The 27,403-nt window shown below is 45.2% G+C and overlaps 1 pseudogene; it reads right to left on the reverse strand.

The window, feature by feature from the left end:
• Positions 1-271: 271 nt before the first annotated feature.
• The window catches only part of LOC130036161 (patr class I histocompatibility antigen, A-126 alpha chain-like), a 39,891-nt pseudogene continuing 12,759 nt past the window's right edge, over positions 272-27,403 (reverse strand).

Raw genomic sequence — 27,403 nt, forward strand, 5'->3', positions numbered from 1 at the left:
CACAGGCACATACAGAGAAGACCAGAAACCTCTCTCAGATTGACATGTGCAATCAAATCTCATAAGAGATGGGAGCTGTCTAGAAGGGAGGGGCGTTGCTCATGGCTGGCGGCAGAAGGCTTTGCTGAGCTGGGATTCCAAGCAAGAAACTGAAAATGACCTTGTGATCCTGGAGTCAAGGGAGCAGAGGGTACAAAGAGGAGGGTCCCAGTGTGGTAGGAAAAGCAGAAGCATTGTGGGCAGCAAGGAAGGCAGTTAGGGATTATACTGGTCATCCAACCATGGAGAAGTAGATCTGCAGCGGGCGGGTCTTGAAGTACTATGACGAAAAGACAGCACTGACTGTGAATTCAACAGAGGGGCTACAAGAGAATGTCAGACATCACAGATGGGGGAAGAGTCCCAAATACCTGATATTTGGGAGAATATTTACAGAACGGCACTATGAGATCTGTGGGTTCTCACCATTCTCACCAGGGGAAGATAAAATCAGGTCCTGGGTTCTTGTGATCCAGTTGTTAGCAGGGAGGGAGCAGGAGAAGAGCAGAGAAGGCCAGTGGCCAATCCTATGACCAGGAAACAGGGCCAACAGCCCTCCCTTATATTGGCGAGAAGAGTTGGGGACTCTTGCAGCCTGGGCAAGATCACAGCTGCCAAGGAAACAGACCACAGAGTGATGGGGGCAGAATGGAGACACAACTGGGTGTGGGGATCGAAGAAACAAAGGGCGAGGAGGAGGAGGAGACTCGGAAAAGGTAGAGCGAGGGATGGTGGCAGCAGATCAGAAGCTAATGGTATCTTCAAAGATGTCACGCCACTGGCCAAGCAAGTGAAAACAGAGATAGACAAATGGGACGATCTTAAACTAAGAAGCTTCTTCACCTCAAAAGAAACAGTGACCAAAATACAAAGACAGTCTACAGAATGGGAAAGAATATTCGCCGAACACACATCTGACAAGGGGTTGATATCAAGGATATACAAAATACTGGTTGAACTCCACAAGAAGAAAACATCCAACCCCATCAAAAATGGGGCAATGAAAGGAACAAAAACTTTCTCAAAGAAAAAATCTGAATGGCTAAAAGGCACATGAGAAAATGCTCTACACCGTTAATCATCAGGGAGATGCAGATCAAAACAACAATGAGATATCATTTCACACCACAGAGACAGGCCCACATCCAAAAGAACAAAAGCAACCGGTGCTGGTGCGGATGTGGCGAGAAGGGGACCCTCCTTTACTGCTGGTTGGAATGCCGACTGGTTCAACCCTTTTGGAAAACAGTATGGATGATTCTCAAAAAATTAGAAATTGAGCTCCCATTTGACCCAGCTGTACCATTCCTGGGAATATGTCCCAGAGAGGCAAAAACGTATAGTCGAAGTGACATCTGCACTTGTTTGTTCATTGTAGCACTCTTTACAATAGCCAGAATCTGAAAAAAACCTGAGTGCCCGAGAACAGATGACTGGTTGAAGAACCTTTGGTACATTTACACAATGGAGTACTATGTAGCTGTTGGAAAAGATGAATCATGAAATTTACATACAAGTGGTAATACATGAAAAGTATCATTTTAAGCAAAATGAGTCAGAAAGAGAGGGATAGACACAGAAAGATTGCATTCATCTGGGGAACATAAAGTAACAAAATAGGAGACTAACACCCAAGAGTGGCCGAGATTAGTACCAGGAATTTTGCTCCATGACTTGGAGGCCAGTCACACGTGCTAGGGGAAAAGAAAGCTCAGATAGAGAAGGGAGCACCAAATAAAGGGTGTTAAGAGGATCCTCCCAGGATGTGAGAATCATGCTGAAAGTAGACTATAGACCAAACACAATTGCCACTCAATGCCTCTCTGGCAAACCACAGCACCCAAAAGGAGAGAGAGAACAAAAGGGAATGCCCTGCTACAGAGGCAGGGTGGGATGGAGGGGTCGGGGATGGGTGGGATACTGGGACCCGTGGTGGTGGAAAATGGGCACTGGTGGAGGGATGGGTTCTTGATCATTGTATAACTGAAACCCAAGCACAAAAATTTGTAAGTCTATAACTGTACTTCAAGGTGATTCACTAATAAAATAAATAAATAAATAAATAAAGGCCGTTAGGGGCTGGAAGGCATTTGTCTTTCACGCGGCTGACCCACATTCGATTCCCAGCATCCCATATGGTCCACCGAGCATCGCCAGGAATAATTCCTGAATGCAGAGCCAGGAGCAACCCCCTGAGCATTGCTGGGTGTGACCCAAAAAGAAAAGGAAAGTAAGAAAGAAAGAAAAAAAGACAGACAGATGAAAGAAAGAAAGAAAGAAAGAAAGAAAGAAAGAAAGAAAGAAAGAAAGAAGGAAAATTCAAAATAATGGTGGTGAGAAAGTGTATGGAGGTGGGACTGGTGTTGGAATATTTAATGTAATAAATTATTGTGAACAACTTTATAAAAATAAAAAAAATTTAAAAGGCAAATAAATATTTCCTTTTCCCTAATCAGTATGCCATCAACATTTCACTAAAGTATAAACATACTTCTCTGAACAAGTTCATGTTTATGCTCAATGTTTATATTTCTCATTTAACTAAAAACCTCCACAAAGTTTTGCCCTGTATTCACCCTATATCTCCATTCACCTAACAAATCCAAGAGGCAGATAGGAGACACAGGTTAGGAGAAGAACAAAACTTAGGTGATGGAGCTGAGATAATTTCAGGCCATGATCGTTCTTCCCCAAGGTTCTTCAAGAGCTTTTTTCTTACTTTTACGTGTTCCTTCTGGAGCGATAGCACAGTGGTAGAGCGTTTGCCTTGCATGCAGCCAACATGGCCGACCCGAGTTCGATTCCTCCACCCCTCTCGGAGAGCCCGGCAGGCTACCGAGATTATCTCACCCGCACGGCAGAGCCTGGCAAGCTCCCCGTGACGTATTCGATATGCCAAACACAGTAACAACAAAGTCTCCAATGGAGACGTTACTGGGCCCGCTCGAGCAAATCGACGAACAACGGGAGGGCCTTTACTTTACTTTACGTGTTCCTTCTATGGCCATGGAAAAATCAAGGCATTTCACAGTAGAAAGAGAAACACTCAGACAAATTCATTTCACAAAGTCATGTCTGATCTACATCAAATTGAAATATTAGAACCAAGGGGCTAGAAGATAACAGAAGTGTGAAATACATGCTTCTCACAAAATCATTGCCAGTTATATCTCTGGCATGACATGTTCCCTGAGCATCAAGATAAAGCCTTACTGGCCCTTGAGCACAACCAGACGTGGCCCAGAGGTTTCCCCAGCATCAGTGGGGTGGCCTGCAGGATCTAACAACACTGCATCCTCGAACTGAGCGGGTAGGCCATACATCACTGAGAGGAGTTCTCAGGCCACCTAAACAGCATTTTTGAGAAACCCTAAATCAATTAATTTATCAGTTAAATTTGGACACCCAAACCAGAGAAACTTTGAGATCCAGATTCCTGACTCCAAAAACCAAAGGACCCCAGAATTTGAGTAACTTTGAAGCTTTCAGAAGAACACATTTTTCACAAGAGGAACTAGAAGAGTCCAGCTCTCTGGAAATGACGCACAGAGGGACAAGGTCCACTGGCCTCCATGCTAATTAGAGATTTTGATGAGCTAGAATCCCATTCCCCATCTCCCACCCACACCCACACCATAGCCACTCACTGTTCTCGGTGAGCTTTCCCCAGCCAGTTATCCAACAAGATGTGCCAAGGGGCAGCTCCATGCCAGGGGTTGGAAGGCAGACAGGAATGATATAGGAGCTGAAGTTCACAGGTTGGTGCAGTTGTAACACCGTTGCAAAATGGTGGAGCTTCTTAAAGTCTGGATGGATGATAATGCAGCTCACAGTCACCCTCCTGGCGTATTGGGTGTCCTGGTAGAGCTGCGTACTTCCCCCAAACACCCAGTAATCCGCAGGGGCATGAGACTTCCTACAAGAGGGAAGGTGACAGTCATTATCTTCTGCATATGGCAGCTTGCGCCTCTACACCATCATCTGACCCCCAGCACTGCCTTGTCTGCACCACCCCACACGACTCTCCCTTTCTGTCATCCCTTCTCTCTGGAGACCAGCGGCGGTTTTACTCACAACTCAGCACACACCCACTACTGGAGGAAGGGATCACAGAGGGCTGGAGGTCCCCATGAGGCTAGACAATCCTGACCTTCCTTGGGCACATGCAGAGAGCCCTGACTCCGTCTTGTCTCTTGACCCGCCTTATGACCAAACTGCTCTAGCACCACTTTCTCTCACTTCCTTCTTTTTTATTTTTTATTTTAATTTTTATTTGATTTTTGGGTCACACCCGGCAATGCACAGGGATTACCCCTGGCTCTGCACTCAGGAATTACTCCAGGCGGTGCTCAGGGGACCATATGGGATGTTGGGGATCGAACCCGGGTGGGCCACGTGTAAGGCAAACGCCCTACCCACTGTGCTATCGCTCCCGCCCCTCACTTCCTTCTTCGTACTCACCTGTTCTAAAACTGCACAAAATCATTGGTCAATGGGAGACCATGTGTGCAGGATGTCCTGTGTTCTGACCATGAGGGAGGAAACATCCCACCTTCCACTCCACCACCTGGAAATTCCTCCCCACACACAGCCGGTGACCAAACCCTTGCTTCCACCAGCTGACCTATACCCACAGGAGCCTACCCATCTGACTTCCACACTCCAATGGTGTCAGCCCTGCTCATCCACAGGGGGAACTTTGGCTCTGACTAAATGGAGACACAGTGAGGTGGGTCAAGCCAACCTAATCCATAGTGAGTCTCAAGTGGGACACAGCACAGAGCAGATGCTTGTGGTTCTCTATGTACCGAAGATCCAGCTCCTGGTTACTGCCCTTCCCAAACCTATAGGAACAGCCAACCAGACCCAGGACAGAGAGCAGCTCTGTTCTTCTTCAAGGTCACGGACTCCATATCTAGTGTCCATGCAGCTGGCCAATAGACATGTGCTGAGCAGAGACCCCAGGCCAGAGACATGCAGAACACCAGCATCTGCCCCTGCATCCCAGGTTCCAGCCTCTCTCCGCCAACCAGGATTGCAGGGACATTGAGGGAAGCCCTGGTGTGAGGTGACAAAGAGTCAGCTCTCATTGCACCTGGGAGGCAGGATGAACACTGCCATCTCGGGGGCATACCTGTGTCGGGGGAAGGCACAGGGATGAGGATGGAAGATGAGCAAAGTCAGGTGAGGAGTGAGGACAATACAGGAGAGGACAGGTCACAGGCAGAAAGACTTGGACTAGAATGACACAGATTATCCCAGCACACAGCCTTGAGGATGCGGGGGCTCTAATCTTTTAACCCTCTCCCCTGCCAGCCCAGCTGCAAGGACCCAAGAAACAACTCACTTTGGAAAGCAGTGGGTGGTAGAGAACACCCAGTGGGAATCAATGAGCACAGCTCCACAGGGATGACTGCCCCGGTACTGCAGGCTGGCCAGCCATGGCCACTGGCCCTCCACGGCCTCCTGGCCACCAGTGATCATCCCTACGCCCCTGGTCTTCCCGCACACTGTGGAGACCAGCCCGACGCCGTGCGGGAAACAGGGAGGTCCCCGTTTCCTCTCCGGTAGACCCTTGACCTCTTCTCGGTGGGAAAGCCAGGAGCAGGGCTCAACCAGCCCCAGAGCCACAGGGCAGCTTGGGGTCTGATGTCCCTGCCCGCTGCCTGGGCAGCAGGAACCTGGACAGCAGAGCGCGCGTTAGCAAGCCCCGTGGGACGACGCGGAAGGGATGTGGTGGCCACAGCTGGTTCCAGCCGCATCCCGGCGACCCCATGCGCACAGCGCCCCCCACCCCACTCCCACCCCGGCCCAGACACCAGCTTTGTGTGCGGGGCTGTCCTCGTATCCCGCCTCCACCTCCCCGCTGTCTCGGGAGGGGCGGTGGTGGGCCGTGGGGCCTGGACAGGGCGGGCCGGGTGTCCCAACCGCGTGGACGCAGTGGCTGGCTGCCCGCACGAAGACTGGGGAACACCGCGAGGAACAAACAGGCTGGGCCAGTCCACTCCAGGCTGTCCCCTGCCCAAGGCCATCCGCTCACCTGTGCCCAGGGCGCCCCAGGCACCTCCTGGGCCCGGGGGCTTTGGGGGCGGGACTTCCTGCCAGGGGCTTCCCGGTTCCGTGCCCAGGGCCAGAGTGGCCCCGCCCCTCTGTCCTCTGACCCCACCCTGACACTGCCCCCTGACCCTAAGACATACATGACCTCTCTAATCCCATCCTCCTCCTTGGACACAGCTCTCTCCTGAGCCCTCCTTGACCTTGGACCTGCCCCTGCGCTGTCCCCGCCCTGGCCCCGCCCTGACCCCGCCCTAATCCCCTCGGACCCGAGCTCTCACACCCCACCTTGGTCCCACTCTGACCAGGTCAGGCCCTGGAGAGTTGGAGCAGGGTCCACGGAGCAGCTGAGTGCTTCTGCTCACTCAAGGGAGGGACCTCGGAACTCCAGGTGGCTTTTGGAAGAGATCTGGGCTGGAGAGGTCGAGCTCCGAGTTGAGTAGGGGCCTCAGGCGCAGCTGGAGTTGCGGGATGGATCCATCCTGATATGAGAACGTTGGAGCAGAAAGGGAGACCCCAGGAGCGAGCCGAGAGGAGGGACCCAGGGAGGCAGGATTGTGCGGGGATGCTTCAACCCAGGAAGGGCAAGCCACACCGCTAGATAAGGGATACGCTTCTCAGCTTGTTACAGAGTTCAACTGAGATAGAATTCGTGTCATAAAATTCACCCATTAGAAGGGACAATTCCATAATTTTCAGTATCATTTAGAATTTTTCAGTAATGACTTTCATTGGAAATAATCTGAAAGATCCTTAGTGAGTGAATCATCAGGGAAAATAGTATAATCCGTTGTAACAAATACTAACATCCAGTATAATAAACATTGTTTCTATCAGAGGATGTCAAGTGGATTTTGCTCAGTCATTTAGTCAGTAGTCATTTCTATAACATTTCATTTTCATAGCATGTATAGTCCCGTTTGGAGAATATCAATCTCAATAAGACGAAGTTATAAAGATGAAAAACTGTGGCATGGTGATCACTTACCATGAAAACCATCTTACTCAAAATATGAGATTTAAATATTGATGTTCAGTTTATTCATTTTTAAGCTTATTAATCTGGTGTTTTCTATCATCGCTAAGAATTTTACTTTTGCACCTTTGTCAAAACCGATTTTGTTTTTCTGTTTATGTGTCTGGGATTGGCAGAAATTTCTTATAAATTGCTAAGTCTGGAAATTTGATTCTTCCTCCTGGTTTTCTTGGCTTACTGTAGTATTTTTTTCCTCCCCTTGTGAAATCTACAATAATATATATGCTGATTTGGAGAGTTTTCCAATTTGTTGTTGATTTTCTGTCGCAAAGCCTATTCCTTGTCGTGTGTGGTCAGTGATGCTTCTGTTCTTTACTTCATGTCCTCCCTGTGTCCATCTGAGCTCTCAGCTCCCTGAGACCCATTATAACACTAGTGAACAAGAGACAAGAAAATGAAATTCACATTTTCCTCTGCTGTGAAATGTCTCTTCTGTCAGATGAATCTACAGGAGAGATCAGAGGCAGCTGATGTCAGAAAGACCCTGTCTTTCATCTTCTCTGCCGAAATCTATGTTAAAACGCAAAAAAGTGGGGCTGGAGCAATAGCACAGCAGGTAGGGCGTTTGCCTTACACGTGGCTGACCCGGGTTCGATTCCCAGCATTCCATATGATTCTCTGAGTCGCACCAGGAGTAATTCCTGAGTGCATGAGCCAAGAGTAAACCCTGTGCATCGCTGGGTGTGACCCAAAAAGAAAAAAAGAAAAAAAAGAAAAAAGCAAAGAAGAGCCAGACATAGGTACAGAGGTAAAGGCTTGCATGTGACTAAATCGTGCTTTGATCCAGGAAACATTTATGGTCCTCTGAGCACTGCCAGGAATGATTTCTGAGCACAGAACCTAGAGTAGGCCCTGAGCACCACTGGGTGTGTTCCAAAAACCAAAAGGGAAGAGAGAAAATAACAAAAAAGTAAAGAGAGAATATCTCAGAAATCTACAGTCAAAGGCCCTTACTTTGTCATTTATGAGTTCCTAGAAAAAGAAGAATGCCTGAGTTAGAATTTCTTTGTGCCATCACACCTACCAGACACTGTAGGAATGAGATTCAAATAATTTGGGCTCTTATGTCATTTTAATTTTTGTTTATTTATAATAAAGTTCCTATCATTTCTGTCTGCTAATTTTTTCTTTATGTCTCCATTTTCTTCACATGTGAGCTCAAATTGATTATTTGAGACTTTCTTACTTTTTCTTTTTTTTTTTTTTTTTCCCCTTTATTTTATTTTATTTTTTTTAAAGTTGTAGATTTACAATTTTTTGTGCTTTGGTTTCAATTATACAATGATCAGATACCCATCCCTCCACCAGTGCCCATTTTCCACCACCATGGATAATATCCCTCCCAGCCCCATCCCCCCATCCCCCCTGTCTCTGTGGCAGGGCAATCCCCTGTGTTCTCTCTCTCCTTTTGGGTGTTGTGGTCTGCAAAAGAGGCATTGAGTGGCAAACATGTTCAGTCCATAGTCTACTTTCGACATGCATCTCCCCTCCTGGGAGAATCCTCCAAACATCCTTTATTTGGTGCTCCCTTCTCTATCTGAACAGCCCTTTCCTCTAGGATACCCGGCTGGCCTCTAAGTTATGGAGTAATCCTCCTGGTGCTGATCTCAGCTATTCTTGGGTATTAATCTCATACTTTGTTACTTTATATCCCCCAGATGAATGCAATCTTTCTATGTCTATCCCTCTCTTTCTGACTCATTTCGCATAGCATGATACTTTCCATATTGTACCACTTGTATGTAAATTTCATGACTTCATCTTTTCTAAGAGCTACATAGTACTCCATTGTGTAGATGTACCAGAGTTTCTTTAACCAGTCATCTGTTCTTGGGCACTCAGGTTTCTTCCAGTTTCTGGCTATTGTAAAGAGTGCTGCAATGAACAAACAAGTGCAGATGTCACTTCGACTATACATTTTTGCCTCTCTGGGATATATTCCCAGGAGTGGTATTGCTGGGTCAAATGGGAGCTCAATTTCTAATTTTTTGAGAATCGTCCATACTGTTTTCCAGAAGGGCTGAACCAGTGGACATTCCCACCAACAGTGAAGGAGTGTCCCTTTCTCGCCACATCCACGCCAGCATCGGTTGCTTTTGTTCTTTTGAATGTGGGCCAGTCTCTGAGGTGTGAGATGGTATCTCATTGTGGTTTTGATCTGCATCTCCCTGATGATTAATGATGTAGAGCATTTTCTCATGTGCTTTTTTGCCATTCGGATTTCTTCTTTGAGAAAGTTTCTGTTCATTTCATTGCCCCATTTTTGGATGGGGTTGGATGTTTTCTTCTTGTGGAGTTTAACCAGTATTCTGTATATCCTGGATATCAACCCCTTGTTAGATGTGTATTCGGTGAATATCCTTTCCCATTCTGTAGACTGTCTTTGTATTTTGGTCACTGTTTCTTTGGAGGTGCAGAAGCTTCTTAGTTTAAGATAGTCCCATTTATCTATCTCTGTTTTCACTTGCTCGGCCAGTGGCGTGGCATCTTTGAAGATACCATTAGCTTCAATGTCATGGAGGGTTTTGCCAACTTTATCTTCAATGTACCTTATGGTTTCTGGTCTGATGTTGAGGTCTTTAATCCATTTTGATCTTACTTTTGTACATGGTGTTAGGCAGAGTTCTGAGCCTATTTTTTTGCATGTAGCCGTCCAGTGATGCCAACACAATTTATTAAAGAGGCTTTCCTTACTCCACTTCACATTACTTGCACCTTTATCAAAGATTAGATGAGCATATGATTGAGGAGAGATGTCAGTGTATTCAACCCTGTTCCATTGGTCTGCAGTTCTGCCTTTGTTCCAGTACCATGCTGTTTTAATTATTACTGCTTTGTAGTACAGTTTGAAGTTCGGGAGGTTGATTCCTCCCATTTTCTTTTTCCCAAGAATTGCTTTAGCTATTCGTGGGGGCTTATTGTTCCATATAAATTTCAAGAGTGTTTGCTCCATTTCTTTGAAGAATGTCATGGGTATCCTTATAGGGATTGCATTGAATTTATACAATGCTTTCGGTAGTATTGCCATTTTGACAATGTTAAGTCTCCCGACCCATGAGCAGGGGATATCTTTCCATTTCCTCATGTCCTCTTTTATTTCCTGAAGTAGCGTTTTGTAGTTTTCTTTGTACAGGTCCTTTACTTCCTTAGTTAAGCTGATTCCTAGGTACTTGATTTTCTGGGGCACAATTGTGAATGGGATTGTTTTTTTCATGTTGCTTTCTTCTCTCTCACTGTTTGCGTATAGGAAAGCCATGGACTTTTGGGTATTGATTTTATAACCTGCAACTTTACTATACGAGTCTATTGTTTCTAGGAGTTTTTTGGTGGAAGTTATTGGGTTCTCTAAGTAGAGTAGCATATCATCTGCGAATAGTGAGAGCTTGATTTCTTCCTTTCCTACCTGAATGCCCTTAATATCTTTTTCCTGCCTAATCGCTATTGCAAGTACTTCCAGTACTATATTGAACAGCAGTGGAGAGAGTGGGCATCCCTGTCTCGTCCCTGATCTTAGAGGGAAGGCTCTCAGTTTTTCCCCATTGAGGATGATGCTTGCTGTAGGCTTGTGGTAGATGGCTTTAATTATGTTGAGGAAGGTCCCCTCTATACCCATTTTGGCTAGGCTTTTCATCATAAAGGGGTGCTGGATCTTATCAAATGCTTTCTCTGCATCTATTGATAGGATCATATGCTTTTTATCTTTTCTTTTGTTGATACGGTGGATTATGTTGATTGATTTCCGAATGTTAAACCATCCTTGCATCCCTGGGATGAATCCTACTTGGTCATGGTGTATGATCTTTTTGATGAGTAGTTGGATTCTATTTGCTAGTAGTTTGTTGAGGATCTTTGCATCTGTGTTCATCAGGGATATCGGCCTGTAATTCTCTTTCTTTGTGGTATCTCTGTCTGCTTTTGGTATCAGTGTGATATTTGCTTCGTAGAAACTGTTTGGAAGTGTTTTTGATATTTCAATTTCGTGGAAAAGCTTAAAGAGCATTGGGAGTAAGTCCTCTTTAAAGATTTGGAAGAATTCACTAGTGAATCCATCCGGGCCAGGACTTTTGTGCTTGGGGAGACTTTTTATTACCATTTCAATTTCCTTCATGGTGATAGGTCTGTTCAGGTATTCCAGGTCTTCTTGGTTCAGCCTTGGGAGTCTGTAGGAGTCTAGGAATTTATCGATTTCCTCGAGGTTTTGATGTTCCGTGGCATAAAGCTTCTCAAAGTACTCCCTGAGGATCCTCTGAATTTCTGTGGTTTCTGTTGTAATGACCCCCTTTTCATTTCTGATTCGGTTTATTAGGGTTTTCTCTCTCCCTTTCTTTGTGAGTTTTGCTAGAGGCTTATCGATCTTGTTAATTTTCTCGAAGAACCAGCTCTTGGTTTCATTGATCTTTCGGATTGTTTTTTGGGTTTCCATCTCGTTAATCTCTGCTCTGAGGTTTATTATTTCCTTTCTCCTGTTCGGGTTGTGCTCCTTTTTTTGGTCCTTCTCCAAGCTCTTAAGCTGTGAGGTTAGGTTACTTATGTGTGCTCGCTCCTCCTTCCTGAGGAATGCTTGTAGAGCTATAAACTTTCCTCTTAACACAGCCTTTGCTGTGTCCCATCAGTTTTGGTAACTCGTGTTCTCATTTTCATTCGTTTCTAGGAATCTTTTGATTTCCTCTTTGATTTCCTGTCTAATCCATTCGTTGTTCAATAGTGCACTGTTTAATTTCCAGGTGTTTGATTTAGTTTTCTGTTTTTGTGTGTGATTTACTTCTAATTTCAGCGCATTATGGTCTGAGAAGATTGTTGATACAATCTCTACCTTCTTGATTTTATGGAGGCATGTTTTGTGGCTCAGCATGTGGTCTATCTTGGAGAATGTTCCATGTACGCTTGAGAAGAATGTGTATTCAGCTTTTTGTGGATGAAGTGTCCTGTATATATCTACTAAGTCCCTTTCTTCCATTGTTTCCCTCAAATGAAGTATGTCCTTGCTAAGCTTGAGCCTGGTTGATCTATCAAGAGGTGACAAAGCAGTGTTGAAGTCTCCCACTAGTATTGTGTTGCTATTGATGTCTTTTTCCAAATCTATGAGTAGTTGTTTTAAGTACTTTGCTGGTCTCTCATTAGGTGCATATACATTTATTATTGTAAGTTCTTCCTGTTGTACAGATCCTCTGATCAATAAGAAATGGCCTTCACTGTCTCTTATGACCTTCCTCACTCTGAAATCGATGTGGTCTGATATAAGGATGGCTACCCCAGCTTTTTTATGGGAACTGTTTGCCTGTAGGATTGTTTTCCAGCCTTTGACTCTGAGTCTGTGTTTTCTTTGACTATTGAGATGCGTTTCTTGCAGGCAGCAGAATGTTGGGTTCAATTTTCTAATCCATCCTGCCACTCTATGTCTTTTAATTGGTGCGTTTAGCCCATTGACATTGAGAGAGATTATTGTTATGGGATTTTGTCCCATTGTTCTGTTAAAATTTGGTGTATTTGAGGGGCCTTTCTTGCCTTAAAGTAGCCCATTTAGTTGTTCTTGTAACCATGGTTTTGAGTCTATGAAGTTCCTGAGCTGTTGTTTGTCTGTGAAACTGTGTGTTGTTCCTTCTATTATGAATGAGTCTTGCTGGGAAAAGTATTTTGGGGGAGGCATTTATTTCATTGAGTTTTTTTACTATGTCCCACCACTGTTTTCGGGCCATGAGGGTTTCATCAGAAAAATCAGCTGTGAATTTTAAGGATGCTCCTTTGTAAGAGATTTCTTTCTTCGATCTTGCTGCTTTCAGAATTTTGTCTCTGTCTAAGGTTTTGGTCATTTTGATCAGAATGTGTCTTGGAGTATTTTTATTCGGATTTCTTCTAGCTGGTACCCTTCGGGCCTCCTGAATGTGGTCACAAGTTTTCTTCAGCTCTGGAAATGTTGTAGCAATGATGTCTTTGACAGTTTCTTCTTCATCGAGGTTTTCTTCCTGTCCCTCTGGGACTCCAATAATTCTTATGTTACCCCTCTTGGCTTCATCACGATCTTCTCTTGCCATCTGTTCCCGAATTGTGAGTCTCTTTTCCATTTTCTGCTCTTTTCTGGAGAGTCTCTGAACTTGATCTTCGAGCTCACTGATTCTGTTCTCAGTCGCTCTTACTCTGCTGCTGAGGCCTTCCACTGAGCTTTTCAATTCGCCTATGAGATTTTTCAGGTCTGACATTTCTGATTGCATTTTCCTCATTTCTGCCTTCAGATCCTCTTGTCTTCTATTGGCATTGCTTTCCATTGTTTCTTTTAATTCCCTAAGCATCCTAAGTAGATCCCTTCTGAATTCCTTGTCAGAGAGGTTGTCTAACACTACAGTACTGTTGGTGTCATCTGGGCTAGACTCTTCAATATGAATGTTTGGTGGGCTTTTGCGTTGCTTTACCATTGTGAGAGGTGTGGTTTAGTCCTTCACGTTCAGTGTTACTATTCTGCTTGATATGCAGTGTGAGTTAAGATAGGCTTATGAGTTATTGGCAACTGTGTTTCTAGTGGCTGAGCTAAAATAGAGAAGTTTCCATCTAAGAAGTTAGCTTATGGTTCCTATGGCATATGTAGTGGGAAAATATTTCGCGGCCGCGTTAGCGGCCGCGGCTCCGGAAAGAATCCCTGGCACTGGGCGAGGAGTTGGGAATGTCTCCTGTTTGGAATTGGAGCTGTTCAGCTTTGTTGCCCAGAGCTGGGCCTCTGTGCCCGTCCCACGCAGATCAGGGGTTGAAAACCGGCTGTCTAGGGGCTGTTTCTAGCTGCGCGTGCCCAGAGAGGAACCCAGGCCCTTGGGGGCGGGCTGTACCTGTTGGAATTGGAGCCGTTCAGCTTTGTTGCCCAGAGCTGGGCCTCTGTGCCCGCCCCACGCGGATCAGGGGTTGAAAACCGGCTGTCTAGGGGCTGTTTCTAGCTGCGCGTGCCCAGAGAGGAACCCAGGCCCTTGGGGGCGGGCTGTACCTGTTGGAATTGGAGCCGTTCAGCTTTGTTGCCCAGAGCTGGGCCTCTGTGCCCGTCCCACGCAGATCAGGGGTTGAAAACCGGCTGTCTAGGGGCTGTTTCTAGCTGCGCGTGCCCAGAGAGGAACCCAGGCCCTTGGGGGCGGGCTGTACCTGTTGGAATTGGAGCCGTTCAGCTTTGTTGCCCAGAGCTGGGCCTCTGTGCCCGCCCCACGCGGATCAGGGGTTGAAAACCGGCTGTCTAGGGGCTGTTTCTAGCTGCGCGTGCCCAGAGAGGAACCCAGGCCCTTGGGGGCGGGCTGTACCTGTTGGAATTGGAGCCGTTCAGCTTTGTTGCCCAGAGCTGGGCCTCTGTGCCCGTCCCACGCAGATCAGGGGTTGAAAACCGGCTGTCTAGGGGCTGTTTCTAGCTGCGCGTGCCCAGAGAGGAACCCAGGCCCTTGGGGGCGGGCTGTACCTGTTGAAATTGGAGCCGTTCAGCTTTGTTGCCCAGAGCTGGGCCTCTGTGCCCGCCCCACGCGGATCAGGGGTTGAAAACCGGCTGTCTAGGGGCTGTTTCTAGCTGCGCGTGCCCAGAGAGGAACCCAGGCCCTTGGGGGCGGGCTGTACCTGTTGGAATTGGAGCCGTTCAGCTTTGTTGCCCAGAGCTGGGCCTCTGTGCCCGTCCCACGCAGATCAGGGGTTGAAAACCGGCTGTCTAGGGGCTGTTTCTAGCTGCGCGTGCCCAGAGAGGAACCCAGGCCCTTGGGGGCGGGCTGTACCTGTTGGAATTGGAGCCGTTCAGCTTTGTTGCCCAGAGCTGGGCCTCTGTGCCCGCCCCACGCGGATCAGGGGTTGAAAACCGGCTGTCTAGGGGCTGTTTCTAGCTGCGCGTGCCCAGAGAGGAACCCAGGCCCTTGGGGGCGGGCTGTACCTGTTGGAATTGGAGCCGTTCAGCTTTGTTGCCCAGAGCTGGGCCTCTGTGCCCGTCCCACGCAGATCAGGGGTTGAAAACCGGCTGTCTAGGGGCTGTTTCTAGCTGCGCGTGCCCAGAGAGGAACCCAGGCCCTTGGGGGCGGGCTGTACCTGTTGGAATTGGAGCCGTTCAGCTTTGTTGCCCAGAGCTGGGCCTCTGTGCCCGTCCCACGCGGATCAGGGGTTGAAAACCGACTTCCCATTTTCTAAGAGCACTGTACCAGGAGTCTGGACAATCTGTCCAATATCTTTTCCATAAGAGCTTACCAAAAAGGCACTAGAACAATTCTGCAGGTGTACTTTAAAGTTTTTTATAACAATACAGTTTGATCAGTTCCTTTTCTTAAAACACAACCTCAAATCCTCTGCACATTCCTTTACATACATTCTGTAACTTTCATTCATTTAAAAATCAACTTCACTTTAACAGAATTCATTTCCCTTTTCCCACTGACGATATCTCCATCCATTATCTTTCTGACTTTTGACATACATCTATACTGAACTTAGCACAACATGATCTCCCAAGTTTGGAACACCAGTTACCAATCATCTCATTTAACATTGACAAAAATACTCTGCAGTACCATTTCAAAAGCATTATATCAGTTCTATAGGTATGTAAAAGGCTTTAGAGATGCTCACAACTAAAAAGTTCTTACAACATACATTCACTGGGCAAAAGTTCACTTCACATTAGAAATTAATCAAGAGACATCTTAGAATTCTGATTTCTAGGAAAACACAGATATAAAGAGCAAAACACTCATAGATTACCATGAAACAGAAAGGATTTCACACTTGAGGACAAAGCTCTCTGAAGGTCAGGACTAGGTTGATACCTGGAGACAAAGCTTGGCATAAAATAAAATTATCAAAATAATAGCATGCACTTTTAAGCAATAGACAGGCTGATTAACAACATAGTTAGTAAAATTTCCCACATTTTCCATGCAATTCTCCATTCTCAGAAACTATTACAGAAGGCTGACATCTGAGGTGAACCCATTTTATAACTCTTAGTAGTTCTAGAAATTTGAGTTACCAAGAGTCTCAGAGATCATATAGAGCACTGGTAGAACAAACTTTGCAACCAATTTTATAACTCCAGAAACTCATGTTTAAACTAAACCATTACTTTTTGAACCTGTTTTCATGTGTCATAGTTATTTTAACTCCTTCTAGGTCAAATATTCTAATCCAATGCAGATACAAATATGTACATTAACATAACAGCATAAGACCTGTAAACAATCAAATTTTATAAAACATGATAAAACCTACTTTGGCTCAATTTCAATAGTTCTTGTACCTTAATTATTTAAAATCATGAGCTTTCTACACCAGATACTTTTAACAATTCCATGAGAATACAAACATGCTTTCAGAAACAGAAAAAGTCCTTTGGATTTTTTTTTTAACCAAACTTTGATATTAGCATAAGAAAATATTTAAACCTTTCACAAGTACTTTCACAAGCTAAGAGCACTTGGGACCAGTCTGCTAGAGCTTGGAATCTACATCCCAAAGACAAGTATCTGAGCTTTGTATACCAAAGACTAGCCTGGCTAGAGCTGCAAATCTACATCCCAAAGATCAGGCCTGGCTAGCACCTGAGATCTGCATATCTAAAACCAGCTAGGTTTCTGTGAGGAAAGGGAACTGCCTCTTACAAATTTTTCATAAAAGTTAGCTGAGGCTTGTAAGATAAGTTCTTGCTTTCTCTGAACTTTATTTCAGTTTAGTTTCAGGCTCTAGTTCCATAGCTCTTCTAGATAGCACAGATTGTTAAGTTCAAAAAGGATTTCAACTGTTAATAATATAATCATCAATGTTCTTCTAACAAGAAATTTAGATTGAGAATTCTGCTTTCTCTGTAGGCTCAACCTTCTGATAAGGATTAACCCTTGTCTAACAGGTTCCAAAAACAACTGAATTTCTTAAATCACTGGGTTGCATTGTTAGGTCCCTAGGGACCCTAAGGGAGATTCCAGAGTTAAAACTCTATAAATTTTAACTCTCCCTTTCCTGCCCTCCTTATCTGTTACCTCCCTTAAGAACTATTCCCTTATCCACCTCCGGAATGCAGGGCTGAGAATCAGAGGAAGCAAGGTGATAACCAAATGTCCAAGTTACCTGATGCCCACTAGTCACAATGCCTATGTACGTAAATGCTGATCTTTGAATCTATAGGCTAAGGAGTGATGTACTTCTACATGGATTGGTTAAGAAAGCATATGTTGTTACAAATCTATTGGCTATGAAATGCGCGGGCTTTGCTGTAACGGCCAGTGAAGGCCTATATAAGATCCCCTTTGAAGAGGTTCGGGGTCTTGCCTCACCTAACTGACCTGCGTGTCCGTGTAGGCGGCTTGACCCTGGCTAGCCAGTCTTACAATAAACCTTGCTTGCTGTTTGCAGTCTCTGGAGTCTCTTTGTCGTTAAAGGGAGATCACGATCCGCGCCCTAACATTTGGAGGCCCCAGCGAGATCTCCCAACGGCAAATGGTCCCAGAGAGCGGGTTTTGAAAAGGCCTTAAAAAAAAAAAAATTCTGGGGAATATTCCATCTGTTCTGTGGGGGGACGGTGTCCCCTTCTGGACCGCGGCAGAGAAGTAGCTAACCCTGTGAGGACTTGGGGGGACATAGGGTTTCCTCGGGTCCTCGTCTGTCTGTTCTGGAGGCCTCGTCTGTTCTGGACCGCGGCAGGGAAGTGGCCAACCCTGACTGGGAGGACTTGGGGGGACATAGGGTTTCCTCGGGTCCTCGTCTGTCTGTTCTGGAGGCCTCGCCTGTTCTGGACCGCGGCAGGGAAGTGGCCAACCCTGACTGGGAGGACTTGGGGGGACATAGGGTTTCCTCGGGTCCTCGTCTGTCTGTTCTGGAGGCCTCATCTGTTCTGGAAAATCCGGCGCCGGGAGAAGACCTGGAAGAGCTAAACCCTCCGGAGGTGAAAATCACGTGCACGCCCTTTGGGCATATTCGGGAATCCCAGGGTGACTGGTGAGTGTGGTGCGCACCTGTGTGAGAGAGTGGACCGGTCCGAGCGAGTGCAGGAGTGTGATCTGTGCGTGTGTCCTTAGTGTGTGTATTTGTCTTATTATCCTTCTCTTAGTTCTGTTTATTGAGATTGTTTAATATGGGTCAGAATCAATCGACCCCCAAGGCTTTAATTCTTGATCACTTCTCTGAGATCCGCAGGAAAGCTCAGAATCTGGGCTTGATGATCAAGAAAGGTAAGTTTGCCAATTATTGTTCATCAGAATGGCCTTCCTTTGGTGTGGATTGGCCCCCAGGAGGTTCCTTCTCTCCAAACCTTGTGGCTCGGATAAAGGAGGCAATCTGTGGAAGATCTGCTGTGAAGGTATGCTCCCTTGGAAATCTCTAGGGGGACTGGGGGAGGAATGTGATAACCTCTGTGTGAATGTGTGTGTGTCTGAGCACCCTGATAGGTCCTCCTGTCGGGCGTGATTTTGTAGCTCCACGACCTGGCACTCTTAAAGTCCCTCTAAAGTCAGGGAGCTCGAGTGGGCTGCCTGAGATTCCATGGAGAACATACGGTCAATGGTGGCACTGGCATAGTTGCCAGTCGCAAGTCACAATGCTGAACCACTAAGGCTAAGTTCTCCTCCGGCCAGGCAAGCATCTGAATGGTCTCTGCAAAGAGGCACCCCTCCTTTGTCTGTCTCGAGTCACCGTCCACTATGGGAGGAGAGCCCACTAGTGAGAAGATCCTGGGAAACTAAGGCAGATCAATTTCTAGTTAGAAATCCCTTTCCCCAAGCATTCTAACCAGCAGAATCAGCTAGAGGTCAATTCAAATGCTAATGGAGACAGTCAGCAGGTTTAGCCCTAGGCAAAGTGAAGCAGAGAAAAAAAAGAGGTAAAAAGACAGGCAAGAAGTTTGTGGAAGAAAGCGTCAGCCGGGAACATTGGAATATGTGGCAAGCTAAGAAAGGCAGAACTTTTTCTCTTCTCCCCTTAATAGGCTTCTTGGAAACCCATGGCACTCTAGGTATGGCTCCACATGTGCAAGCTATGGTTGTGTGGACGCTCGGGAGGCAGGACCCAGGGATTCCTAGGATGACTCAGAAATCTCTAAAGGAGACATCCTTTAAAGAGAGATTTTTCTGATGGGCTGGCATGCAGTTGTGGTCGTGTCCGTGCTCTCTCTAGAACCACAACACTAGAAACTATTAGGAGGAGAGCTTGCTAAGGAATTATCCTACCCTAGATTTTTCTTTTCCCTCCCTTTCATAGGTTATTGCTGACACTTAGGAGATATGGGAAATTCTACATCAGTACCTAAATATTCTCCTTTGGGTTGCTCCTTAAAACACCGGAAGAGCTTCCAAGTAGATGGTTTAGATAAGGAGTATCTTGTTGACCTCTGTAACACCACGTGGCCTGAGTGTAAGTTAGAATATTGGGAAGGATATACAGTGAATGGCAGTTTGCATTACCAGATCATTCTGCAGTCAGATCTTTGTAGGTAACAAAAGAAATAGGATTATCAAAGCAGAGGAGGCAGGAAAATGCAAGATCATGATACTAGCTCCCTGCCTCAGAACTAGCCTTGACCAAAATATGGTAACATATTTGTCATAGTTTATTTTGCCGGCTTATATCAACAAAAGCGCTTTCTTGACCCATTTTTAACAAGCGGGAGACTGGCTAGTCAGGCTGGGAAATGGGGAGCAGAGTTCCCAATCAGCAATAAGGTTTCTTCGCCCTGGGGACAGTCCCTTCCTTTCTCAGTCCATCAGTTTCTCCCTGCCATTTTTTGAAGGGTCAGATTGATCGATCAACTACAGATGTGTGCACATGTATGTGTGGTGTTTTAGTCAGTTTATTGTCTTGTTTGTCTGTCTGTCTGTGTCTGTCTATCTGTCTGTCTATGTGGAACACTCGAGTGTTGGGACCAGGCTGAAATCAGGAGTAGAAATTCTTGAGAAGTTAGTGATATGCAACCCAGTGACTTAAAAAAATGCAGTTGTTTTTGGAACCTGTCAGACAGGGGTTAAAAGAAGAATCCTTATCAGAAGGTTAAGCCAACAGAGAGAGTAGAATTCTCAATCTAAATTTCTTGGTAGGAGAACATTAATGATTATGTGATTAACAGTTGAAATCCTTTTGAACTTAAGAATCTTGTACTATCTAGAAGAGCTATGGAACTAGAGCCTGAAACTTAAGTGAAATAAGAGTTCAGAGAAAGCAAGACCTTATCTTATAAGCCTCAGCTAACTTTAATGGAAAATTAGGCCGCTTTTACAAACTACAGAGGTACAGAAGCCATTAAAATGAAGTTTCCTTATTTTCCTAAACAGTGGCAATTTATAGGATAACAATTGGATCTGTCATTCTCCCTTGACACAAGGAGCTAAGGTTTATCATGTTACACCCATCACAGTGCTCCTGAGTCACTTCCATTCCTTTGTTTTTCTGTAACCACTTCTCTATGCTCTCCTCCCCAGCCAGTTAATCAGCTTTCTCCCTAGTCAGAATCTGTTAATTTGTGAGATCAGATCCTTCCAGGACACTGAACTTGTATTGTAAATTGTGAGTTGATCTGCTAAGTGAGAATCTGTCCTAGAAGAGTGTCCTGACTAGTTTGGATGAGGGTAAACAATTTTCCCTTTCAAACTGCCTTCAGTAAATAATTTCAGTATACTGCAAGAGGCAGCTTCCCTTATCTCACAGAGCAGATCTCAGGTGCTAGCCAGGCCTGATCTTTGGGACATAGATTCCCAGCTCTAGTCAGGCTAGTCTTTGGGATGCAAAGCTCAGATACTTGTCTTTGGGAAAGGTTTCAGTTTGGTTTCATATCTTCTTTTCGGAGGCCAAAATTACTGGCCTGCAGATGTATGTTTTGCTGCCTCAATGTTCTTTCTCCTTTTGATGACATCACTGTATTGCCCCTTTAGAAGTACCATGAGACTTTGGGCCTCTCCACTAGGAGGTCTGAGAGAACAGGGGAAAACATGCTTGAGAGAACCTGAGTTCCTTTTATGGGATATAATGAGACTGCAAGAATGGGCGGCTAGGAGAGGCAGGAGAGTTACGAGTGGAGAAAGGATTGGAATAAACTGCAACTAAGATCAAGCAGCCTGGCCATAAGATTTCCTTCCTTTTCTTGCCCATCTCCATCTACCTCCCTGGAGTGGGGGAAACTACCGAATGCGGGCGGTGGGAAAGATAGATTGTTGCCATCCTTTTTGTGCTCACACAGCAATTCAAATATTTCTTATGCTGATATCAAAGTTTGGTAAAAAAAAAAAAATCCAAAGGGCTTTTTCTGTGTCTGAAAGCATGTTTGTATTTTTGTGGAATTGTTAAAAATGTCTGGTATAGAGAGCTCATGATTTTAAATAATTAAGGTACAAGAACTATTGAAGTTAAGCCAAAGAAAGTTTTATCATGTTTTATAAAAATTGATTGTTTATAGGTCTTATACTGTTATGTTAATGTACATATTTGTATCTGCATTGGATTAGAATATTTGACCTAGAAGGAGTTAAAATAACTATGACACATGAAAACAGGGTCAAAAAGTAATGGTTTAGTTTAAACTTGAGGTTTCTAGAGTTATAAAATTGATTGCAAAGTTTGTTCTACCAGTGCTCTATATGATCTCTGAGACTCTTGGTAACTAAAATTTCTAGAACTACTAAGAGTTATAAAATGGGTTCACCTCAGATGTCAGCCTTCTGTAATAGTTTCTGAGAATGGAGAATTGCATGGAAAATGTGGGAAATTTTACTATGTTGTTAATCAGCCTGTCTAGTGCTTAAAAGTGCATGCTATTATTTTGATAATTTTATTTCATGCCAAGCTTTGTCTCCAGATATCAAACTAGTCCTGACCTGAGAACTTTGTACCTAAATGTGAAATGCTTTCTGTTTCATGATAATCTATGAGTGTTTTAATCTTTTTGTATTTGTGTTTTCCTGTAAATCAGAATTTTAAGATGTCTTCTGGTTAATTTCTAATGTAAAGTGATCTTTTGCCCAGTGAATATACCTTGTAAGAGCTTTAATTGTGAGCATTTTAAAGGCTTTTTGAATATCTATAGAACTGATCTAATGCTTCTGAAATAGCAATGCAGAGTACAGCTTTGTCATGTTAAGTGAGATGGTTGGTAACTTGTGTCTAAATTTGGGAGATCACATTGTACATTGTACTACTGTAGATGTATGTCATAAGTCAGAGAGATAATGGATGGAGATATCGTCAGTGGGAAAACAGGACAGAATGAATGTTAAGGAATGTGCAGAGGGTTTGAGGTTGTGTTTTAAGAAAAGGAACTGATCAAATTGTATTGTTATAAGAAACTTTAAATTACACCTGCAGAATTGTTCTGGTGCCTGTTTGGTAAGCTCTTATTGAAAAGATATTGGACAGATTGTCCAGACTCCTGGTACAGTGCTCTTAGAAAATGGGAAGTCAAGGTTTAAATGGTTAGTCAAGGTTTAAAAATGCTGCTAAATTGTACCCTTTATTGCTACAGATTTAAGCTTATTTTGACTAGGACCCACAGCAAATGGGTGTATTACACCTCACTGTGAGTAAGGTGAAAAGCTTGCTTTTCTCTTCTTTTGTACCTTCAGATGTTTTTGATGCTTTATGGCACTACGTTGGTTTGCATAAATACAGATAAGTCTTTCCTCTCTGTAATAGGGTCTACCCCTCATGCAGACAGGAAAAACCAGCCATGGGACCCCAAAGCCCTCTTTCAGGGAAACAGTCAGGGGATCTGTCTAAATGACAGGAGCAGGGACTAAACAGGTACTGTTTCAAGTACCCTATAAACCTCAGGGCGACCCTAGAGGCAGGCCGGCTCAAGAAAAGACTGGAAATTATCACTGCTATAGAGAATGAGGAATCTAGGATTCTGCAATGACTAACTCAGTCTGGGCCTGGTGTCAAGGAAAAACCTGGAAACCTGGATTTCTCCCACCCCTGAAGAAGGGATGGGATGGACTCCTTTCTGCCAGGGCATCTCTGTAGAAAATGAGGCCCAGAGTCGTATCCAGCTCAACTTGAAGGCTCAAAGACATCCATCCAGTTCATCGGGGGACATCTTCTGGCCAGGCCTGGGTAGCTCTGACGTGCCAGATAAGATTAATGCCACTTTTGGTGTGTCTCCTGTCTTTAGCCAATTCCCAGGACTTCTCAGTAAATAATGGGGTATCCCAAATGGAGAGTTCTCTAATCTTACTGTGTTTATGCAAAAGAACAAGCCAGGTTTGTTAAGCTATCTTGCAAAGTTTTAAAATGAAGGTGGAGAGAAAACCATGTTTCTGTAACTTTCTTTTTGTAAGAATCAGATTCTAATTCTACAGAGATGATTGGGTAAATGTGTGAATTGGCCAATGTTGCTTTGGTTTCTGTTGCTTTAACTCTTTTTAAGACTGCATGGAGAAATCTCTAACATCCCTGCCCGAGATAGTCTTCCCAAAACCTGAGAGGACTCGACCTTCAACCTGTTGTTCCTCAAGAACAGAGGGTTCTGCACTGATCTGGTGGAAGAATGCGGTTTCTATGCAGACCACACTGAGGTTGTCAGAGACTCCATGGCCAAGCTACGGGAAGGCCTTGAACAACGTCGGAGAGAAAGGGAGGCCTGGGAGAATTGGGTTGAGTCTTGAAAATCCTCCTAATTCTGGGTAACAATACTGGACTCTGCCCACTGAGGAAATTACTCCTCTGTATGAAGAGCCCACTGAGAAAGATTCCTCAATATGAAGTAGAGAAAGGGAGGAATGTTAGGTCCCTAGGGACCCTAAGGGAGATTCCAGAGTTAAAACTCTATAAATTTTAACTCTCCCTTTCCTGCCCTCCTTATCTGTTACCTCCCTTAAGAACTATTCCCTTATCCACCTCCGGAATGCAGGGCTGAGAATCAGAGGAAGCAAGGTGATAACCAAATGTCCAAGTTACCTGATGCCCACTAGTCACAATGCCTATGTACGTAAATGCTGATCTTTGAATCTATAGGCTAAGGAGTGATGTACTTCTACATGGATTGGTTAAGAAAGCATATGTTGTTACAAATCTATTGGCTATGAAATGCGCAGGCTTTGCTGTAACGGCCAGTGAAGGCCTATATAAGATCCCCTTTGAAGAGGTTCGGGGTCTTGCCTCACCTAACTGACCTGCGTGTCCGTGTAGGCGGCTTGACCCTGGCTAGCCAGTCTTACTGTTGGGATCGGGAGTTCCCTGGCCCTGGGAGGCGCGGAGAGACCAGATAGACACAATTCCTGCAGGAGTAAAAACGGGGTTTATTTAGACCAGCATGCTGGGGCTCTGCAGCATACCCCAAAAATGGGCAGTGGCTGAGAGCCCCGAACTTCTTCAAAGGGGATCTTATATAGGCCTTCACTGGCCGTTACAGCAAAGCCCGCACATTTCATAGCCAATAGATTTGTAACAACATATACTTTCTTAACCAATCCATTTAAAAGTACCTCACTCCTTAGCCTATAGATTCAAAGATCAGCATTTACGTACATCGATTGTCAGCACAAGCAAGGTTATAGCTGGAATCATTAAGCCTTAGGTAATCTCCCTTGACCATCCTCCTTTTGTGTTACCCAAGTCTGCAGGGTGCTTTAGTGAGACAATACATTCCAGGAAAGGGCAATTTCCCCCAACCACCAGCATCCTGAGTTAGCCTTTACCCAAATCTGCAGGGTGCTTTACTGAGACAATACATTTCAGGGACAGTAAATACACCTGAATCTTGTAGAAAGAAGTTATGCCCTGTTCACTTTGCAAGTCCCCTCTCCCCCAGGTGCAAAGCAGCCAAGCAGTTTTACAGAAAGCAATGTTGCAAGTTAGCTAAAGTACACAAAAATTTGATGCCCCAATATGGATTCCTTCATTACAATAAACCTTGCTTGCTGTTTGCAGTCTCTGGAGTCTCTTTGTCGTTAAAGGGAGATCACGATCCGCGCCCTAACAGCATGTCACTAACTTCTTTAAAATTTCTACTTCTGATTTCAGCCTGGTTCCAACACTCGAGTGTTCCACATAGACAGACAGATAGACAGACACAGACAGACAGACAGACAAACAAGACAATGAACTGACTAAAACACCACACGTACATGTGCACACATCTGTAGTTGATCCTTCAATCTGACTCTTCAAAAAAATGGCAGGGAGAAACTGATGGACTGAGAAAGGAAGGGCGAAGAAACCTTATCGGCTGATTGGGAACTCTGCTCCCTATTTCCCAGCCTGACCAGCCAGTATCCTGCTTGTAAAAAATGGGTCAAGAAAGCGCTTTTGTTAATATAAGCCGGCAAAATAAACTATGACAAAGATGTTACCATATTTTGGCCAAGACTAATTCTGAGGCAGGGAGCTAGTATCTTATCAGACATGGGGATAGGCTTCTTTGTTTCTGATGTCAAACAGTTAATCATAAGATCTTGCATTTTCCTGCCTCCTCTGCTTTGATACTCTCCTATTTCTTTTGTTACCTGCAAAGATCTGACTGCAAAATGATCTGGTAATGCAAACTGCCATTCACTGGCTATCTTTCCCCACTATACTCAGGCCACATGGTGTTTTACAGAGGTCAACAAGATCTTCTTATCTAAAACTACCTAGTTGGAAACTCCTCAGATGTTTTCCTAATTGCAAGCAATAATCTATGAAAAAGGAGGAATCCTTGGCAAAACTTCTCCCCAGGTCTATCACTTTGGCCTTTATTCAGAGGCTCATGTCCACCTGGGCGGGCCTGGCATTGGACAGACCCACAGCTGTGTGCCCGACGAACTTCGTGCTGTGGTCTTAAAAACTCTGCTCCTTAAAAAAACAGTTCTGCCTTTCTTAGCTTTCTACTTTTCCCACTTTTTGCTGGCTTGCTGCTTCTGTCCCTTTACCCTTTTTTTTTCTGCCTTACAATTGAACTGCCTTCATTAACATTTCAATTGACCTCTCTGCCTGGAAATTGCTCTGCCTTAGTTTCCCAATCTTCTCACTAGTGGGCTTTCCTCCTGTCCCTCCCATAGTGGATGGTGATGCAAAACAGACAAAGGAGGGGTGCCTCTTTGCAGAAACCATTCAGATGCTTGCCTGGCCAGGGGAGAACTTAGCCTTAGTGGTTCAGCATTCTGAAGCCCGATGGGAGGACCTATCAGGGTGCTCATACACACACGCATTCACACAGAGGTTATCACATTCCTCCCCCAGTCCCCCTAGAGATTTCCAAGGGAGCATACCTTCACAGCAGGTCTTCCACAGATTACCTCCTTTATCTGAGCCACAAGATTTGGAGAGAAGGAACCTCATGGGGGCCAATCCACCCTGAAGGAAGCCCATTCTGATGAACAATAAGTGTCAAATTTACCTTTCTTGATCATCAAGCCCAGATCCTGAGCTTTCCTGTGGATCTCAGAGAAGTGATCAATTCTGACCCGTATTAAACAATCTTAATAAACAGAATTAGGAGAAAGATAATAAATACACACACTATGGATACACGCACAGATCACACTTCGGCACTCGCTTGGACCGGTCCACTCTTTCACACGGGTGCGCACCGCACTCACCAGTCACCCTGGGACTCCCGAATATGCCCAAAGGGCGTGCACATGATATTTCACCTCCGGAGGGTTTAGTTCTTCCAACTGAAGAGATCGGAAGTAGGGAAAGGCCAATGCTGGCCCGGGAGTGGCATTATAGAGTTCGGGGTTCAGGGGCAGAGGAGGAGCAGAGTCAGTGGGGGTCCCTTCTCCCGCCCAGGACTCCTGCCTAAGGCTCCTGGTCCGGGTGCCCCCGGGGAGCAGGCTGGTAGATGACTCCCTTGACCTGGAAGATAAGCGGCAAGTGGAACAATCCCTCGGGGGCCCAACCAACCTGGAAGGTCGGCCATCCTGCTGAGCAAAAGGTCTGCCATTTAGGCTTTTTAACAATCAGAAAAGATTCTGAACATGAGAGCGGACCTCTGACCAGTGGGAGAGAGTGAGTGAGAGAGGAATGGACGGAGATTGTCCCATGGTTCCAAAGACGGTGTCTAGGAAGAGAAAAAAGACGAGCGTGATCCAACCTACAAAAAAGAATGACGCAAGCACAAGGAAAGAAGAATAGAGAAGTAATAGAGCAGAGGATGATTCCTTTGACACACCCGATGTAGCCTCTCCGAGGCTACCACAAAAGAGGCTTCCAGGCGTCCCTGGCCCTCATCCACCTCCGGGGTGTCCCCGAGGGCTGCGGCCCATGTCTATTCCGGACACGTCTGTCAGACACAAGGCTCACACACATACCACAGTGCCACTGATTGGGCATGATTGCCACTCAGTTCCTCTTTTGCAAACCACAGCACCCAAAAGGAGAGAGAGAAAA

Source organism: Sorex fumeus, unplaced genomic scaffold (assembly GCF_029834395.1).
Source record: "Sorex fumeus unplaced genomic scaffold, SorFum_2.1 ptg000063l, whole genome shotgun sequence".
Taxonomy (NCBI): domain Eukaryota; kingdom Metazoa; phylum Chordata; class Mammalia; order Eulipotyphla; family Soricidae; genus Sorex; species Sorex fumeus.